The sequence below is a fragment of the Prenolepis imparis genome, unplaced genomic scaffold (genome assembly GCF_030444845.1).
Source record: "Prenolepis imparis isolate NDT839.2.m4 unplaced genomic scaffold, iyPreImpa1.0 SCAF_5, whole genome shotgun sequence".
NCBI classification, from domain to species: Eukaryota; Metazoa; Arthropoda; class Insecta; order Hymenoptera; family Formicidae; genus Prenolepis; species Prenolepis imparis.
In genome coordinates this window covers 18,290,174-18,304,354 of record NW_028141163.1, presented here as the reverse complement: position 1 = coordinate 18,304,354, position 14,181 = coordinate 18,290,174, and the positions used below count along the sequence as shown (strand labels likewise).

Sequence of the window (14,181 nt, the reverse complement as noted above, 5' to 3'; positions counted from 1 at the left end):
AATCTTAAAAAGCTGCATCAAATTAATTTCAAAATTTTTTTAAAAAACGCCCAATTTTATTACACATTTTTGCAGCTTACCTCGAGAGCTTTTCACACACACACACACACAAACACTATAATAAAGATTATTTCATTAAGATTATTTTCCAAATTATGAAGCTTGAAAGTAGAAATGCGCGAATCAAAGATTTTTTATGTCGAATCGAATCGAATCGACGAAATTTTACTCGAATCGAAACGAATCGAATCGAATCGAATTAAATCGAACTAAATCGTGAAAATATTGCTTGTAATTATTGTGAGATTTTAATATAAAAGAAATGACATTCGTCGTGAAAAAATTAGACCGACAAACTTTAAAGGGAGAAAGAAGACTTCAAAATAAACATTTATTGTTAATACTAATTTTCTCTACAACTTTTAGTTTTAATACTACATGATATGAAATATGAGTTTGTAACTTTTCAGTTTGTCATCTTTATATTTAAGTTAATTGAGGAATTTTTGAGCATTTACTATAAAAAAAGTGAATTACTTTTATATATTTGTCCCGTGTTTTGTTCAAGATTAAAATACAATTTAATTTTTCAACTTATATGTTTGTTTATTGTTTAAGTCACAAACCCTATTTCATACCATGTAGTATAAAATTAAAATCGTCTTAGAGAAAAATTGTATTAACAAGAAATGTTTATTTTGAAGTCTTCTATTTCCTTTAAAAATTTGTCGGTCTAATATTTTAACACCCTGCATATTATGTTTATATATTTAAGACAACTACAATTACACTAATTGTGTGTGTAATTATTATATTCTGTGTAAATAATGAGTTCTTTTTTTAATTTATTCATTTATTCAATATTTACAGCCATTTGGCCAAGAGACAAGAGATTATTATTGCACTTTATAAGAATACTTTTTTTACATGGATTCTCACATTCGGACTCATAACTTGCATTAAAATCTTTTTAATTCGAAATTTTCGGATAGTTCGTATTCGAACTATAAGAATTTAGATTCGAATCGAATCGAATTTTATCAGATTCATACACACAATTTTAGCGATAAGTGAAGTACTGATTTAAATAAATTAGCGACACAAGTTAACAAAATCATGGAAATGGCAAAGCCGATGGTCATATATGCCACTAACAAACCGCAGCTAGCGGATTCAACAAAATAATAATATTCAAGAAATAAATCAACCAATCCTTTAAAAAGCTAAAACGCTAATGTCATTCGCAAAACCGATCTCGCTAAAGAGCAGCTTTCAGAAAACGTTATCGAAGCAAGTCTAACGACGGGAGCAAGGAATACTGCTATCATAACAAATACGGTGATAAAGCAATACACCTTGAGCATGGGGCAAAGAGAAACCGTCGAAAAACTAAAACAACCATTACAATTACAGGCAGTCACAGACGGAATCACCAGAATTTTGCCTGATGACAGAAAAGACAATACTATCTATTTTATTGATACAAGAGCCGACATCTCTTATTCCTAGGCGTATGATTCGCGGAACTTTCGTCCAATAAATTATAAACTGTTTACTGTAAACAACACTGTAATACCTACAATAGTCAAATGCGAGTGTTAGACCGGGGACTTAGGCATCCCTATAAGTGAAATTTCGTGGTAACGGAGATCAAACAGCCGATAATAGAAATCGACTTCCTAGCACATCATAATCTGTTATTAGACTTACGGCTTCTGGATCCTCGCCGCGGCCATGTTGGATTGTGACGTCAGAGACGAGAAAATACACGCTGAAAATTCTTGCGTACCATTTTTAAATAAAAAGATATTTCAATGAAACAACACTACAAATCTCTTTGGCACACTTATAAAATTGTCCCAAAACTATGCTTTTCCCTTGACAGTTAATAAACAACCGTAAAATGAGTGTAATATCGGACTTTGTCATGTGGAATGACTGCGCATGCGCAAAGACCAGACGGCTTGGACTTCATGTTACGGTCATTTTACAGTTGTTGATTGATTATAAAAGGAAAAAGATAGTTTTCGGACAATTTTACAAGTGTGCCGAAGAATTTTGTAGTATTGTTTTATTGAAATATCTTTTTATTTAAAAATGGCACGCAAGAATTTTTAGCATGTGCTTTCTCGCCTCTGACGTCACGATTCAGACATGATCGGCGAGGAGCCAGGAGCCTTAAAGCATTGCAAACTAATCGACAAACGGACATTGTTGCGTACAAACGCTCGGATGCGGATCGTGGGACTTCGATTGTTCTCATAACGACGATCGTAAGCATAAAGATCTATTGCGCAAATATATCAGTAACACATCCCATAGCTTTAACGAAGATTATCCACGTAAGACATCACATCGTGATGACAAAAGGTCCTTGTAATTGAGAAACTGAAAAGACTAGCACTTGAAAAATATGCTGCTGCGAGATTAGAATTCGAAACTTTTCAAAAAAGCAAGACACAGCTGATCAAAGTAACTCTACTGGCACATGATCGAACAAGGCATACGAGGTGTGGACAAAAAGTTCGTGTACTGCATTTTTTTTCTGCCGACGTGGTAACACTGTAGACTTCTATGGTGGTTTGGCGTGTCCCCCTACACGCCTTACGAGTCATCAGCGCAAGTTAGGTCATTGTCGAGTGCGTACGTATTTTTCTGTGCCAGTATTTGTGAACGCAGCTATTTTGCGCGGTCGAAATGGAGCGAGATGTTTTAACCGAGCAAAAAACCAACATCAAATTTCTCGTGAAACTCGGTAAAACCGGGCAGGAAATTCTTGAAATGTTAGAAAGTGTGTATGGGGAGTCTGCCATGAAGCGTAGAACTGTATATAAATGGGTGGACCGGTTTAGGGAAGGGCGGAAGAGCGTCGATGACGACATGCGAGAGGGTCGCCCTTCAACGTCACGTGTTGATGAAAACATTCAACGTGTTCACGATTTGGTGATGTCAGACCATTGCATTACTACTAGAATAATTGCTGCTGAGCTGGGAATTAGTAAAGATAGTGTCCAAACAATTTTAAAAGAAGATTTAAACATGCGGAAAATGTGTGCAAAAATTGTTCCGAAAGTTTTGACTCAGGAGCAAAAACAACGATGTGTTGCTTGTTGCCAAGACTGGATGGAAAATGAAGAGGTTTTGAATTTCTTGCAAAGTGATAACTGGAGATGAATCATGGATTTCCTAAAATTAAAATAATTATGCGGGGTGAACATTTTGGGGATGTAGAGAACATCAAACGTGAAACGACAAGGCTCCTGAACGACCTAACTTCGCAGGACATGCAACACTGTTTTCAACAATGGAAAGAACGTTGGGCCAAGTGCATTCAGTCGGGGGGAGAGTACTTTGAGGGTGACCACGTTCCCGTTCCGGAATAATTAAAATTAGATTTTTGGTGAGCTCAGTGCACGAACTTTTTGTCTACACCTCGTATGCCGTTCTCTCAATAGACTAGTTCATTGTATTTAGTTAGAAAAGTCAACAGTGACTGGAGATTTCCGCAAATTAAACAACGCAACAGCCAAATACCCTTTGCCACATATACAGGATTTCACGCATTACTTAGCAGGTTGCAGAGTATTCAGTAAAATCTATCTAATTAAAGTGTATTATCAAATACTTGTTGTGAAGAAAAATAAAGATAAGACTGCTGTGACATCTTTCGAATTGTTCGAATTTAACAAAATGCTGTTTGGCCCGAGCAACGTCACCAAAACCTTTTGAAGATTTATTGATATCTTACGAGAATAAAGATATTGTCACGGATACACTGACATATTGGTCACATCAAGGAACAAGGATAAGCATCGTGCGCAGAGGAGGAGATATTTCAAAGCTTTCGAAAGTACGGATTTTACATCAACATTACAAAGAGCAGATTTAACGAGAAGGAAGTCTTTTATTTGGGATATATAGTGAACAGTATAGAATTCAACATATCAAAAATAGAATCAATGCGCTAATAACTTTAAGATGTCGAACATTATTAGCAAGCTTTAAAAGTATCTATGTATTATTAATTTTTACCGCCAATTTATCAAGAAAACGCAGCTATACTATTGATATCCCTGAAGAAATACGAAGGAGCAACAAAAAAGACAAACGTCCGATTGTCGTCCAGACAGATTGGTGTCCAACCAGAGGCAAAAAAAGCTTTTAAGCAAGAAATGACTGGCTAAAGTAACTCTATGGCATATCCGTTGGAGAATACAAAACTGGTATTAAAAATAGATGCCTCCAATTTCGTCAGGCGCGATCTTAGAACAGTACCAAAAAGGATATTAGGAATCACTATAATTCTTTTCGAGAAAATTCAGTAAAACATAGCGTAAATAAAGTACTTAAAATAAAGAATTATTGATCATATTAGCAAGTTTCAAGACCTAGGACCTAGAAAGACAGGGCATTACTCTATATTTACAAACTATAAACCACAATTGCCATGGATACATTTTATTATACTAATAAAGTAGAATTCCTATTAAATGATACTAACACTTACTCCATCATTAAAAAAAACCCTTCCTCTAAAATAGAGAGAGATCTCAACAATTTTTTAAGAGGTTGGTTAAATAAAGAATATATATCCAAAAAGGAATATTATGGTTTAAGATCTAGCGATTCTCTATTACCCAAAGCATATGGCCTACCAAAAATTCACAAAGAAAACACACCATTCAGAATCATAGTTTCCTCTGTCAATACAGCCTTGTATTCAATAGCTAATTATCTACATAAAATATTATCAAAAAGCATACCACATGCAAAAAGTCATGTAAACAATAGTTATGAATTGTGCAACATACTTTCTAACAAAAAGTTAGAACAGAATGACATCATTGTTTCGTTTGATGTAGTGTCTTTATTCACTAATATTCCATTAGATCTTGCATTTGAAAGCATTAATAAAAGATGGAATCACATTGAATCACACACTAGTATCCCTAAAAATGATTTTATTTCAATGATTAAATTTATTTTAACATCCACATTTTTCATCTTTAATGACAAGATTTATAAAAAAACGTATGGTACTCCCATGGGGTCACCATTATCTCCAATAATTGCTGACTTAGTGATGCAAGATCTAGAGGAATCTATACTTAATACTTTTAATGCGGACTTGTTATTCTATTATCGATATGTAGACGACATAATTCTAGCTGCACCAGAGAATCAAATCACTGTTATATTGGATAAGTTCAATGGTTACCACACAAGAATACAATTCACAATGGAGCATGAGATTGACAGAAGCATAAGTTTTCTAGATTTGTCACTTAATATAATAAACAATTACATATACATAGACTGGTATAGGAAAAAAACATTCTCGGGAAGGATGCTCTCCTTTTACTCCAACCACCCTTCATGTCATAAAGTGGGAACCATGTATAATCTAATTGACAGAGCAGTCCTCTTATCGCATCCTCAATTCCATAATAAGAATATTCATATAGTTATAAACATATTATTGAGCAATGGTTACCCCCTAAATATGATTTTTGAGACCATCAACCGCAGAATTAAATTTATCACTAATAATAATCCACACACAAGAAACAATAATACAAAAAACGATAACAACAACAATAATTTTTTCGTGATTCCTTACATAAATAACATTTCGGAACTTGTTGCATCTTCTATTAAAAGATCAGAATTTAGGGTGGGTTGTCTCAATAAACTTGACAGGACTATCAGAACACAAAAAGATAAGAGTGACCATTCAGCTAATACCAATGTTATTTACAAAATCTGTTGTAATGATTGTAATGCGTCATATGTAGGACAAACAAAAAGACAATTACACACCAGAGTTAAGGAACATATGAATAATATCAGACTCGATTCGGCAAGGCATTCGGTTGTCACAGAACACATTTTAAATCTACAACATACATTTGATTGGAATAATGCCAAAATTTTGGACAGAGAAAGCAATTATCATAAGAGACTTATTTCTGAAATGATTTATATAAAAGAACAAAAAAATGGAATCAATATGAAAAATGACACCGAATTACTTGATAATACATATTTTGATATTATAGACGAATTATCGAAAACAAGGGTTAAAAATTTCGTTACAGAGGTTTAAACAATATTTATTTTGTATCCAAGACCTTAAAAAGTTGTTAGTTTATACTTTGTCGATGCCTCACAGAGACACACATTACTTGTCACTCCGTTATAATAAACATCAAGGTGAAGTCCTAGATACTGCTTATATCATCTGTACATATATCATTTATAAGTCAACTAATTTATAATTTGCTTTCTTCTTTAATTGAGTTATGTTTTTCTTGTAATTTGTCATCAGAACCATGATTTATCAAAAAAGACAACTTCTCGCCTCACAACGAAGAAATTGCTTTTTTATCAACATCTTTATGGTCGTCAAAACATACTCAGATGAAGATAATAAATTTAGCTCTCACACATATTACTCCGACTGAAATGTTCGTGTTTCTATCTTATTTTATTACGATTCTATTTTATTTGAAGTTTAATTCTATCTGTAAAATTTCATACTTCAATGCGTGCGTTTTCATTTTCTAATACCTATATTGATTGTATTATACTGAAGATGACTTAGTAAAGTCGAAACGTTTATAGTTTTAATTACATTCGATTAAAGAGATTGACAGAAAAATCACATGTCACTTAATTTCTAATCACCTTTTATTTGCTCGTTAAGTTGGTCATTTAAATTATATTTGCGTTGCATTATACGAGCCACAAACTATTATAATTTTTGTTATAAACCTCAAGTATCAATACGCATTTCTACAAACATTGAACAAGACAGCCGAATGACAAAGAAAACAACTGGATTTCATCAGTCAAATATTACAAAAATTATTAGAACTAAAAAGAGCAAAAGAAAAATGGAAGATCTTAAATCACTAATAGAAAAGAGAACAGCTCTCATTAAAAAAAATTTATTTTAATAGATAACAGAAATCGAACTATACGTATATTGTAACGTTTCCGATCAAATTAGAATACATGTACCTGCCACATCCTCTGTAAGAAGATAATCAATACAACTCGATTTTTTACATCCGAGCGCGTAAGCAACCAAAAAAATGATCGCACAACGATTTGATAGCCAAACATACAAGAAAATGTCAACAAGTGCATCAAAACAGTTTACCATACCAGCGATCAAAGATTTACGGACACACATTCAAAACTCAGAATGTATAGAAATGCTCAACGATCATTTTTATCATATACATATCCATTGTCATTACTAACAAACAGTGGTTACGCTATTGTCTGATGATGATAAACAAGACAATGAGAAGCAGCACCAATAGTCATATAATAACAAATACAGTTACAATTATGTTTTTCAATACAATAGGTAACTCGTTTGAATCACCAGCGATCATTAGAGATCATCAACAGACAAAGATGTCCAATTTAAAGCATCAATCTTTGAAGAGTCAAGTTGACAGAAGTCAACACACTAACAACACACCACCCACAATCCAAATATAAGTTATTGAACAATTGTTCACAGATTGTTAAAAGGTGAGATAAGATGCCATAAACATATAGGATTGAGTTCTACCTATGATATTATCCGGCCTGTCTATAAATTACAAAGAAGATATCAAAATATCAGTAGCAAAAATAATGATGTTAAAATTACCTGATGAATACAAAGATTCTATCAATTGTTCACAAATATTTATAGAAAAATTGAGAGGATGCACTAACAATAAGTCAAACCAATGCCGACTACTCCTCATGTCAAACGCAAAGTCTTCATTGACAAGGATTTAGAAGACTGCACACACGTATTCATGCGAATAGAACCATGAGGCTGTTTGAACCATCTTATAAGAGAAGTTAACGACAGACCGTCAGAGTATTTATACAAAATCAACTGCAAGAGATGACCAACGGAAAAAATTATATAGATCGAAACTAGTCTTCCTAGAAAACGAAGAAAAGGTTCAGGAAACTACATCCATATTCTAATAATTCTATAGTTTGTTCCATTGATTAAAAGAGACAAAGTAAAAGCCAAATTAACCACAGACAAGTGCAATTCGTATCCCGCCAGACGAAATACTGGAAAAAAGTAAAAGTGTGGCCCATGCAAGCCGCGTCCACAACTGAATAAGAACAGAGACTATTACTAGCAGGCAGCCTCAGCTTCAATCTTAACACACATTTTTTTTCTACTTTGGACATTAAAATATAGGTCAAAGAAAGACCAAATCTTCTCTTCTTCTGTTCGGAAAATTATACGCGAGAGTTTAGAGTACTTGTTAGTTTTGTATAATTATAGAGTTTGTATATTATCGATGAAACAAAGAAACGTACACGGTCTGTCCCAAAAGTTTTCGAACTTTTATTAAAACTTACTATGTAATGTAATAATCAACAATTTTTATTTATTACTATTCAAAATACATCCCTTCCGAAGAGATACAGTAATCTCACAGACATGCAACGGTCCATTTTGATCAATTTGCGAATTTTTTCTACGGTTTTGTCCGTTCGACTGGTCGATGGCCGTCCGCTGCGCTCGTCGTCTTTCAACGATTCTCTGCCATTCCGAAACTTTGTGAACCACTCATAAATTGTTGTACGTGATAGTGCTTGATCCCCATAAGCCTTCCGTAACATTTCGAGTGTTTCTATAAACGATTTACCCAATTTAACGCAGAATTTAATGTTGGCTCTTTGCTCCATTGTGATTTCTCGACGAGAATCAAAAAGTCGCGGTTACTTATGCTCCTATGGTAAAACAATTATTAATGGAATCTCAATCAAACTTACAGGAATTTTTAATGAAGCTTCTACGAAGATAATGTGACTGGTTAAACAGATGGTGCTATTAATACCATTTGTACAAAAAAAGTTCGGAAACTTTTGGGACAGACCGTGTATGTATTTCTTGTGACCCCCCTTCTCCTTAAGTAACAACAAATTAAAAGGACTGGTAGAATAGTGACTTTCAGAAACACATGTGACTAAAACGCCATAAATCTAAATGCTGCTGGAAATGCGGCATCAATAATCATCTAATAATCTAATTAAAGGATGTATGTAATAAGACACTTATTGTAAGAGATGACATCATAACACGCCCAGATAATACAGTTGTCACCAATGATTTTAATTTCAAAATTGTAAGCTTTGCCGATTATAAGTGCTTGATTCTGCTAGAGTTCGCTGTTCAATGAACATTTGTTCTTACAACGAGAAATAGAATCTTTTGCAAAGGCAATGAGGGCTCTATTGTTGAAATTGCATTTGCATCAATAATTTTTCTGCCTAAATTCTTGTAATAAAGTCTTTGACGAAGTCATTCTCAGTAATCATCTGTACATCATCTACAGCTGATGCGGCTAATACAAATTTTAGAGTGACTGCTTTTCCGCAACAAGATTAGGCTATACACAAATTAAATAAAGAGCTATGCCATGAAACTTTGGTTTAAATGCTTGAAAAGGCACTGGGGATGTACAGATTAATGAGATCTTAATCGTATACATAAGAGAGTTGTTCCATTGTGCGTGCATAGTTTCCATGGCCAGACGCGTAACATACAGCAAAAATCAATATATTGATGGGCAGAAGACAACGCAGCTACTAGACAATGCTGTCTGGCGGTATGTAGGCGTGAAAAGAACAGATTCTTGCGGTATATGACAAATATCAAAACTATAGAAAGGAAATCTACATTTTTATAAAAAAAACACTAAAGAAATTTAGTAAACAAGAAATTATTAGCACAATGTTATTTTATATTTACAATGATATTTTATAACATAAAACGTTTTCAAATATATAATTTTTAATATTCGACAGTATATAAATTTTAAATCACATCTAATGACTTCGATAATATATTGAAACAAAAGTAATATATTGTTAAAAATAATGATACGCTAATATTTTTTTAACATTCTATAATAATATATTAATAATGTTTAATTTTTTAAATAACATAACATTTATAAATAACAAATAATTAATCCAAAGTAGAATTAAATAAAAAAAGAATAAAATAAAAAAAATAATAAAAAATAATTAATAAATAAAAATAATATTAAAAAATAATCAATTTAATTTATATGGAAAGACCAATTTTTGTCTTAAATAGGCAATAAATGAACACAATTTTCCATTTGTTCATTCATTGTCAGTTTCAAATAATTAGTTTATTCTATTTTCGGGTTTGTACCAGAAATTAAACTGATGAGAATGGAAAAAATGTATGGGTAACTTTCATATGTAATAACTTCGCGAAAAAAAATCGTACGAACTTTGCTTTTTTTTTAAATTTGTAGTAAAAAGTCCACATTTTACGATAGTTATGATAAGATTTGCGAAAAAAATTTATTCCATCCCGTGGAGTGCGTCAAAGTACGCAATTTTTTAGAGACAAAACACATCCTTACTTTTGAAGCAGTGGCGTACGGGGGGGAGGATAAATTAAAAATCTGACGAATGGTTTTTAAAGTAGAGACTTCAAGCTTGACAGTAAAAAAAAATTTTCAAATACGATCATTTTTAGCGAAGTTATGCTTATTTGAAATTATGCGAAATTTTGACTTAAAATACATATGCGTTAATTTTGTTGACGAGTGTATATACTGGTTTTACATTTCTAGTTTACTACAGACTTGCTAGAAGCAACTGTGCTGTGAAATGAATACAATTAGATGCATTCTCTTATAAAAATCATGCTGAAAAACTCACCAGTAAATCCGTTGCTTTCACATCTCAGAAACGATAAAGCTCAATTGATTTTTTTCGGATAACATCTTGATTATAAACTTGAATGTAGATACAAACTATCGTTTACCTTTCAATATAAAAGAAAACCAAGCGCCTGCGTAATAATAAGGACCCAGAGCCCGATGGCATCTCCCATATATGTATAATATTAATCGTGCAGTCTCTCGGTGCATGAATATCTCATTAAAATTGTTACCAGTTATTTAAATAAAAAAATATTAATATAAGTATAAGATATATCCACGGTATATATAAGAGCGCATAATCAGCCATACCAGATTGCACACGCAACAGCATGCTTATAATGTGGAGGAGATATGCTGGCAACGCACGCTAACAATAAGTGTAAGATCCATCGCATAATACAAAAATATAGACAATAAAAATAAGAAATAGCCATCAATAAGAGAAAAAATATCCATCAATAAAAGCAGAAAATAATATCTATTTCTTTCTCCTATTAGTGGATATTTTCCCTGTTACCTGTACTTTTGTATTATGTGATAGACTTAAAGTAAAGCATGAGCTCTCGTCTGTGTATGTACACGCACCGGCAGAAATGGTCCGGCATTAGATGTGTGCGAATACGTGTATGACTTTCGGCTGTCATACACGTATTCGCACACATCTAACGCCGGACACCATTTCTGCCGGTGCGTGTACATACATACGCTCGATAGCTTCGACTAATTTCAGCAGAAAAGGACAGATATTATCTTCTGTCTCTCACTCTTTCAAGTTATAGAAGATATAGCTATGTGATTCTTGAAATCTCGAACTGGCGATGAAAACATGCGATGTTTATTATCAATCTTTTCCTATCAATTATTGTCCTCTAAACTTTTATACAATTATATATTATTATGTAAAAATAATCATAAAACATATACAAAAATAAATTTTATACTCCAAAAATAGATATAAAATTGAACTATATTTTAAATATAAATTAAATAATTAGTTTATATTAAAAATATTAATTAATGATAATTAAATCAATAATAATTAAATAATTAAATTATAATAATTATAAGTATATTTTAAACATTCATTCTTGGCCAATATGTTTGCCTTTCTTTCTTATTTTTAAAAAAATAATTGTAATAATATAATATTTAATATAAATATTGTTGAGCTTTGTATTCTTTTTATTCTCATTGTATTTATTTTCTATTTATAATTATTATTTTATATTTTATTTATTGTTATTATTCAACATTATAATAAACGTCATAATTATATATGTATATATGTATATACATATAAATCATAAAATAATGATAATTACATATTCTGTTAAAATACTAATATAAATATATTAAAATATTTATCTTATTACATTAAATACTCGATTAAATATATATACATATGTATGGTGTGTACATGTGTATGATATATGTGTATATATCATATTTATATATTTAAATAATATATTAGGAAACAATTGATTTTATATTAATTAAGAAATCTGAAACAATTGAAATATTTATATACATATATGTATATCTTTAAATATATATGTATACATATACTGTCCGATAACTCGCGAACCACCTTTCGTGGGCAGGTAGAGCATGTTAAACTGAATAGAAAAGTCCTCTACCATTTTGCGATTTTCGCAATAATTAATAAGAAATAAATTAAAGAAGATCAACCAATTCGCGCGACGATATAAGCGCGCGGCGAGAAGAGACAGTCCAGTTTTATGTCGTTACTAAGCATGCGGCGAAAAGAAACAGTATAATGTTACACGGTTGCTAGGCACGCGATGAAGCGGGGAGGAGCGCTTTACAAAAGACAAAATACATACGAGTAGCGCTAACGCTGGATCCCCGAGTGGGCTGTTTCTTCTCACCGCGCGCTTATCATCGCGCGAATTGGCTGATTTTCTTTAATTTATTTCTCATTAATTATTGAGAAAATCGTAAAATGGTAGAGGACTTTTCTATTCAGTTTAACATGCTCTACCTGCCCACAAAAGGTGGTTCGCGAGTTATCGGACACCCTGTATATACAGGTCTTTTACACGTTTATTTTTTACAAGCATGTCTTTTACAGACATTTTTTTGACACATCTGTCTTGCATGTCTGTTACAGACATGGTGTTTTTTATAGACATGATATTTTTATAGACATGGTGTCTTTACAAACATGGTGTTTTTACAAACATGGTATCTTTTACATACATAGTGTCTTTTACAGACACGATGTCTTTTACAGATATAGGATGCTTTCCAACAACGACACAGTGCGACACAGAGTATCATTCTATCTTTGTTGTTCACTGGTATTAAAAGAAAATAGAATGATACTCTGTGTCGCACTGCGTTGTTGCTGGAAAGCACTCATGGTGTCTTTACAGACATGGTATCTTTTACCGAAATAGTGTCTTTACAAACATGATATCGTTTATAGACATGATGTCATTTATAGACATGATGTCATTTATAGACATGATGTCTTTTACAGACATAGTGCCTTTTACAGGTATAATGCCTTTTATACATATAGTATCTTTAACAAACAAAATTTATTATTTATGAGAGGAGGGATCAGCTGTGTCAGTAACACTTGCAGCATGTAGCCTTAAAAAAATTTTTATCTTTCTTAGCAGCGTATAATTTGTTCGTCGACATAAGAGACATGACAATGGCCGCATTCAGCAGACTCAACAGTTGGGCAATTTTCCGATGTCATTCGATGCTGATTGGCTGGATCTGAAAGTAGAAACCAATCACGTTCGATTGCTACTTAGCAGTTGAGTCTGCTGAATGCGGCCAATGCTTTTCATCAATTGTCATGTTTATAGTTGTTTCTTCCCTCGTCTATGCAGACTTAAATACATAAATAGTATTAACAGAAACCTACAAAAATTTGTTGTATTTTTTTCGTTTTTAAATTATTTAAATAAGAAAATATTCTATCCAGATCGACATTTGAATTTAGGAGCGATCTAATGGTACTTATATACATATATATATATCTAATACATATCTAATAGTACTTATATAAAACATTTGTTAAAATGGGATATTTAGCAATATTGGTGTATCGAAAATGGTGTTGTAAATTTTTTTCTATATGTTGTTGAAATTTAATTTCAAGGTTTTTTTTCTTTTTTTTTTTTCTTTTATTGCAATATCTGATGATAATATAATCTATTCTTTTTTAAAGCATTTTTATGAAAATCATCGATAATTTTAGCTACAAAAGAAATATCATTGAAAAAATAATGTTTTTCTATTATTATTACATAAACTTACATATGGTCAAAAAACTTGTAATTTTGATAAAAATATGTCATTTAGAGATAACCTTTTACGAATTTTCTCTGCAGCGCGCGTGCGCGCAATCACATAAAATATTAAACAATTCTCTCGAAGAGCATTTAAAACTATTTTTTAC

At 32.1% G+C, this 14,181-nt stretch overlaps 1 protein-coding gene and 1 pseudogene across 3 annotated transcripts in view; one reads left to right on the top strand and one right to left on the bottom strand.

Moving 5' to 3' along the window:
- Positions 1-14,181, bottom strand: part of Cow (Proteoglycan Cow) — a 124,665-nt gene that overhangs the window by 91,306 nt on the left and 19,178 nt on the right. The window lies entirely within an intron of this gene.
- On the top strand, positions 2,601-3,196 carry LOC145936844 (protein GVQW3 pseudogene; annotated as a pseudogene).